Below are 7,882 nucleotides of genomic sequence, written 5' to 3'. Positions count from 1 at the left end.
CAGGGATAATAAATTCGGAATACATTGTACAGCCATCTTTACCGAACTTCATTTGTTTGCTCTTTTCTTTGGTTCAAAGCTCGACACATCACAGCTGGAAGTTTGTTTATTGGTGTCTAGAGTTTGGCGCAATTTTACGTTTGTGGCCCATTTCTTTTGCGGCTCGTTCTTTCAACATAATTGTGCTTTTCCTGCATTTCATATAATGAGAAAGTAATGTTTCGGGTTTATGCTCTGGAAGTTTATTCTCCAGGACTCGACACACACAATGGACTTACATTATAATCTTCGTTTCATGACGCGTTGTGTAATGTGCTGAAGATGCATGGAAAATGGACTGGATTGTGAAGATCAAATATGTAGAGGTAAGAGGATGGAGTAACACATTCTTTATGACAACCCAGTGGGTTAGTATGTAAGAACACACATTTGCAAATAAGTTTTATTTTGCTAAAACATAAATTTAAAAAATAGATGTCTGTGCGAGATCTATTACAACGACCCATTAAATAGTGAAACAATCAATATCAAATCCCATTAGATATACATAGTACGGTACCTACATCATTGTTTGTAAAGAATTGTGCCAACAATTGCAGCAATACACACATCATGCAGTGCAATGAAAGAATGGGACTATAATTTTGTAAAATTGTCTTATATTACTAGTTGACATTGCCAAACAGTTAACATTTCCGCATTTATTGTCCGTAAGAAAAACGGCAAATTTTCAACTAGAATATGCAATGCCACCAACAATAAGCCGTCGAATTATTCCACGAAAAAATGTAGCAATTGACAGGGAAGGTGATGTTAGTTGGTTAGCCGCATTCGCCAGATCAGGGCTGGGTTTAGTTTATGGCTTCAGTTGAATCTGCTAAATTCTTGAGTTGGCAATATTTTACGGTTCCGCTGGCTCATTCTTGGTGACATTGTGCGCTTCCCTCAAAATTCGTAAAGGTGTAGGAAGTTTACGTATTATACATCGATATAATAATAATTTGATATAAAGTGATATTATTTTGATTAAGAGAAATTTATATTTTTTCTTGCATCTTAAATATTGTTGAAATATAAAACAGAATCAGTCCCACATTCCGTAACTGCATTTGATAGTCATGGTGAACACGTATGAGCAGTGGTGAGGTTGCCGTATTAACACTAGCCGGTTGGAGAATACTTCGGTTCGGGCCACATGCATTCGCATGAAGAAGGAACAGTTTTGGTGAACGTTTCCCAACAGTTGTCCACAAAGCGGCGCCGCGTGAGGTACACAGTTTCCGTCCGTTGCACGCACGAAAACATGCACATCTGCAAACAGAAGATACAGGTTAGGAAGACAGTCTGTACACAGTATAAGAATGTGGTCTGCAGTTTTGTATTCATCACCTTTAGGACTGACGGTTTCCGACCCAAAACATTGCTTTTAGGTTAGACATAGCTGGTATGTTGTTCTGACAACACGCACAAAATCGGGTTATGTGGTTATGAAATCAGATTCTTATTTGCTAGAGCCCATGTGGTTACGTTGTCTTACATGTTTACCATAGTCTAGTATATACAGTCGCGAAGCTCAATACGTAGTAAATATGCGAACATTAGATAGTTGCTCACCACTAGGATCGCAAATATCGCCTCATTACAGGCAATACAAAATAGTACCACAGTCTACTATATACAGTCGCGAAGCTTGAGGTGTTTTTTTGCAAATCTCGTGATAAAGCGCTCCAAGCGGTTAGCAACTAGAAACAATAGACTGGCCATGGTCGACTTTGGACTGTGTCGTATTTCTATCGAGTGCTACCTCGTTGCGTATTTCACATTGATGCTTGTGAAATGTTCGTTATTGGTTGTAATGAAAATGTTAATGGCTAAAATATAATAATTGGAATAATAATATGGGACAAGGAGGAGACGTTTGTAGTGCTATAAATTGTAGCAACAGTAAGAAAAAGAGGCCAGAGTTATCCTTTGTCCGATTTCCGAAAGATTCAGAAAGGTTCATGGGTTTCCACAAGAATGCTGTGCAGAAACAAAACTCTTAATTTTGAAGTTCTTTGTGACTGTTAGAATACATTATATCCTTATTTTTCACTATTAAATGTTTTAGTCTAACCGAAAGGACATTAGATACCAGTTAAAGTTCTGTCACTTAGGCTGCTAAATTTCCAGAGATATAAAGGTTAGGTCTACTTTTTTTTTTTTTTTTTTTTTCAGAGGATATATTTTTAATTGTAGCTATTAATTTTGTTATTATTTTTATGTGTTATTTTACTAAAGACGTAGAAAAATTAAGTTTGTTGTAATGAAATTTATTGATCACGTTTTATTTTCAATTCTGGTGGGATTATTATTGCTTAGGCCTATTTTTTTCAAAGGATATGTTTTTAATTATAGCTGTTAATTTTGTTGTTATTTTTATTTGTTGCTTTACTAGAGACGTAGAAAAAGTCTGTTACAATAAAATTTATTGATCACGTTTTATTTCCAATTCTTGTGTGATTATTATTGCTTAATCTCATCCCACTTTGTTAACTACGTAAGCCTACACTACAAGTACCGGTACACGTAAGTTACTCCATTAATTCATATTTCCATTATTATTGTTGTAAAGGGAAATGCAAATTAATATTTATTGGTTTCATAGTTAATTATCGCTATAATCTTGAATGAATGAAGCTATTATAGTAAATTTCAGTTCGTTGTGCACAAACAAAAATTATATTAACTTATTTCTTGCAGGTATCTTCGAGTTTATGGTGGAATTTAATATACTTCATTAAAATAATAAATTAACTTTATGCATTTAATATTTCAATAATGGAAGGAAGGTGTTAATTTTTCCAAAAGAACACAACGAAAGTGTAACATATTTTGTCGTCTACTAGGAGAGAGATCTGCGATGATGAGGCGATAGTAGCGATCCTAGTGGTGGGCAACTACCCATATTTGCATTTTTACTACATATTGAGCTTCGCGACTGTATATAGTAGACTGTAATAGTACCGTCACAGTCTATTGTTTCTAGCACCCTCAAAACTCAAGCTTCGTGACTGTATATAGTAGACTGTGTTTACTATGCTTTGATTGGTCTGTTTCGTACTCTTAAACTGTATTGCAGTGGTCAGCATTTCTTGACTCACAAGTCAACCCCATAATACACAAGCATGACGGAGGGTGTCACGATCTCCCTGCACTTACCCATCGCTTGTTCATTCAACGTTGAGCAGTTTGGATACCTGTATCCTCCCTCTTCTACCTTCCTCTTTTCTGTGTATTTCGGGCTGCATTTTATATGACGTAATCTTTGCTGACCATTGTTGTATTGTATAGGCCCTAATGTTCCTTCCCATCGTTATCAATAGCAATGGAACAGTCAATTTCTAGGTTCAGGGTCGGAAACCACCAGCCCTAATCATCATCATCATCATCATCATCATCATCATCATCATCATCATCATCATTTAGGCCTGTTTCATTGTGAGCGTAGCCTTTATTCTATTACTAGCTGTACTCGTGCGCTCCGCTGCACTTGTTAGAAATAAATATAAAGTAATTACATAATTAAAATAGGATATCTGGTATCCAGGGAACATTCGTGTTTGATAGAAGGATAAATCGTTTAATATGTCACTTAATTTAAATTGTATTTAAATAAATAAAATGCGATCATTTTGGTCCAGAGACCACTCATTTGGTGCAATGATAATACCTTTAACATATTTCTTAATTGTTATTACATGCAAATAATTCAAATATGATCATTTGGTTCAGAGAACATCCGTTTTTGGTGCAATTTGGTCCCATCAAAATTTTGCTTGGAATGAAACGTATCGGAAATCATTTTTAAAGAAACTTTTGTTATGCAACATTTTTCACAAAAATTAATAATAAGGGAGATATTTCGATTTATTTAATTCAGGCCCCCTTATAACCTCCCTTTTAAATAAAGTATTTTGAATGGCATATAGCCTAAAATCTAAGTTACAACGAACTTAATTTATATTTCAATTTTCATATAAATCGGTTCAGCCATTATCGCGTGAAAAGGTAACAAACATCCAGACAGACAGACAAACAAAAATTTCAAAAAAGCGATTTTCGGTTTCAGGATGGTTAATTATACATGTTAACACCAATTATTTTTGGAAAATCGAAAATTACCAGAAAAATTTCTGTTACAGATTTATTATTAGTATAGATTTGCCCTTTCCCAACTTGTCTTCCCTTGTACGCTTGTAGTACAAGTTCTGTACAGAATAGAAATGAACCTATTGTAATTTTATTTCATGTGGATACCATTGTGGTGGGACTTCTTGTCAGATATGTTAAATCTATCTCGTATACTGAGACCACTCTACCACAGCTAGCTCGGACATAGACTCCCCTCACAACTGATCACGCCATTCCATCCATTAGTGAAAACTGCTATTGCTGCAGCAAGTAGGGAATGTCCACGGAAGGAGAGCAAACTAACAAGCTGGCAAGGTCGCCACAGTACAGTAGAAGGAGAAACAGCTGCTGTTTTGTAATTTTACTTTATTTTGATTCCAGTGCATGTGGTTCAGGGTTGCCAGTATCCCGATTTAAGCGGAATCTGTGATCTCGATTGAAGCCAGTCGGATTGGTAAAAATCTCGATTTTACAGACATTAGAGCATCTATATTAATAATAAATCTGTAGCCAACATTTTTCTGGTAATTTTCGATTTTCCAAAAACAATTGGTATTAACATGTATAAATAACCATCCTGAAACCGAAAATCGCTTTTTTGAAATTTTTGTTTGTAAGTTATGTCTGTCTGTCTGGATGTTTGTTACCTTTTCACGTGATAATGGCTGAACCGATTTATATGAAAATTGAAATATAAATTAAGTTCGTTGTAACTCAGATTTTAGGCTATATGGCATTCAAAAGACTTTATTTAAAAGGGGAGGGGTTATAAGGGGGCTTGAATTAAATAAATCGAAATACCTCCCTTATTATTATTTTTTGTGAAAAATGTTGCATAACAAAGTTTCTTTAAAAATGATTTCTGATACGTTTCATTCAAACCAAAATTTTGATGGGACCAAATTGCACCAAAAACGGATGTTCTCTGAACCAAATGATCATATTTGAATTATTTGCATGTAATAACAATTAACAAATATGTTACAGGAATTATCATTGCACTAAATGAGTGTTTCTGGACCAAAATGATCGCATTTTAATTATTTAAATACAATTTAAATTAAGTAACATATTAAACGATTTATCCTTCTATCAAACACGAATGTTCCCTGGACCAGATGTCCTATTTTAACTATGTAATTATTTTATATTTATTTCTAACAGTCGACCTGCTTGGCGAGTTGGTATAGCGCTTGCCTTCTGTGCCCAAGGTTGCGGGTTCGATCCCGGGCCAGGCCGATGGCATTTAAGTGTGCTTAAATGCGACAGGCTCATGTCAGTAGATTTACTGGCATGTAAAAGAACTCCTGCGGGACAAAATTCCGGCACATCTGGCGACGCTGATATAACCTCTGCAGTTACAAGCATCGTTAAATAAAACATAACATTTAACATTTCAACATATTTCTAACAAGTGCAGCGGAGCGCACGGGTACAGCTAGTATTTAAATAAATTAACTTTGTATTTCCATAAATGGCAACATTGTAAAAGAGGTAACTCAGCTGATAACAGTAAGACAACGCACGCAAGACGATACTTGCGCGAGTTCTTTCGCATTGTTGGTTGATCCGTTTCGTTACCTATGAAAGTTGCTGCTCTCGCATTTAGTAAACATTGTGTGACTTAAGTGCCTTCAGTGGCAAAAGGATAGCAGTTTTGATAGGTTATCGTATTGTACACTAATGACAGACAAAATATACTGCTTACTCCTGTTTTATGTCTTAGTGAACTATTTTTAAGCATGGATTCATCATCCGATAACGAAACTACGCAGTACCGGTTCCGAAAAAGAAAGGAAAATTGCCAAGTAAATTTAATTGCGAATGGTTAATAAAATGGGGGGGGGGATTATAGTGCTCACTGCACCGTGTGCCCTTTGTTTTTTAGTGTTTCTCACGGAGACGTAAATTACATCAAAAACACGCGAACACTCTTTTGCAGAAATGGGTTAGAAATCATATGATAGCATCTTGATAAGTTAGCTTGTGGTATCCCGATTTCGCTCGGAAAAAAACCTGCAACACTGATGTGAATACGTGTCTTGTTCCAAGTGTGTGCATTATACAGGGTGATTAAGAAAAAACGTGCAAAGCTATATAGGAAATAGAGGATTCTCTACTGAATATTTAGAGGTTATGGAACTTGGGGGAGTCTACGAGGCCAGAAGCGATGCTCAGTGCGGTTTGCCAGTAGGCTAACCTAGAGTACAGCGCATGTGCAGTTATGTGGTACGTCGAAATAACTATGATTAGTGTTATAAAATAAATATAAAGAGGTAACAGTAAAATAATAACTGAAATTAAAATACGGGGTATGAGGGACTATAAAAGCCATACCGTAGTACATTATTTCTGGCTGACTAAATTAATTTCAAAATATTGTGAACAATCGAACACGTGTTTTGATAAACGTTTCTTGCCGGAAGGCTGATAGTTCAGAGTGACTTCTTCGACGTTTTTTAATTGATACCGATAATGTCAGTCCGATATTAGACACGACGTCGATGAAATAGTTCTATGCATTTTCGTTCAAAAGGCCGACACAGATATCGGAAGAAATGCTTCATTCGATATCAATGAGTATGCGTCTGCACCTTATTCACAAAATGAGAGCGCGACCCAAAAAAATTCTGTTGTCATAGCAATTGTCAATAAATTTATTGACAAATTTCTACGTAAATCTGCTCTCTCAATATTCTGTTTCATGTATTTGTCGTATGTTTTGTTCCAAACACAGGATCTTCTTCAATCAGGTCAAATAAAGTAAGTGGGTAAATTATTGTATTTTGAAATTTGTTGTAACATTAATTATTAAGTTTCAAAACAACTAAAGGCTGGTTCACAATAAACCGGGAACGAGAACCAGAATGAAAACGAGGAGCAGAGGACGTGAATATGAAAATTTTTTATTCACAATAAACCGAGAACGTAGACGATTATGTATATCGATATGCATGTCAGTAATGATATGTAAAGTCGATATTACGCATTCTGATGTTATTTGTGTATAATTGACCAATGGCATTCTCTCATGAGTACAAGGCAGCCAACATAAACACAGGTTAACCAAGTTCGAAATTTCAACTGAAACATTTCATTAGGTACGGTACTATAAAATATGCCCATGCATCTTTATTATCACAACCTATTTTAAGTCTACCATAACGTAAAATAATGAGAGAAGAAAGATATGTAATAGAACAAAAATGAACACAACAGTAGTTATTGAATTGAATCATGAATATGTAGTGTGTAATACAACCAATACAGTAAAAAATATGATTCGCTTCCGATCGGTGTTCAAAGATGCAGCTATTGAAAGCCACGCATTCTCCTTCATTTTCTCCTCTTTATACGAGGCGCGCCGCTTATCGTAAACGTGAGGATTTCAATATTAGAATCTCATCAAATAAAACTTGTTCCATGATGCACAGCACAGAACAAAACAATGCATAGGTTATGTCACGGTCTTCTTGCTACAAAATGTACGACAAAATAGCTTTTAGATGGCAATAGAATGAATCTAGTGGGCTGTGATCGGAAACGTGAACGCCAAAGTTGAAACTTGGCCAACTCTCCGTTCCCGATCCTGGGCTCCGGCAAGCTTTTCGTTAATTGTGAATGCTCACGTTTAAATGTATACATTTTAACAATTTTACCGTTTTCGTTTTCGTTCCGATTCTCGTTTCCGGTTTATTGTGAACCAGCC

This window comes from Periplaneta americana, chromosome 12, assembly GCF_040183065.1.
Source record: "Periplaneta americana isolate PAMFEO1 chromosome 12, P.americana_PAMFEO1_priV1, whole genome shotgun sequence".
Classification (NCBI taxonomy): Eukaryota; Metazoa; Arthropoda; class Insecta; order Blattodea; family Blattidae; genus Periplaneta; species Periplaneta americana.
This window is presented reverse-complemented; position numbering follows the sequence as displayed.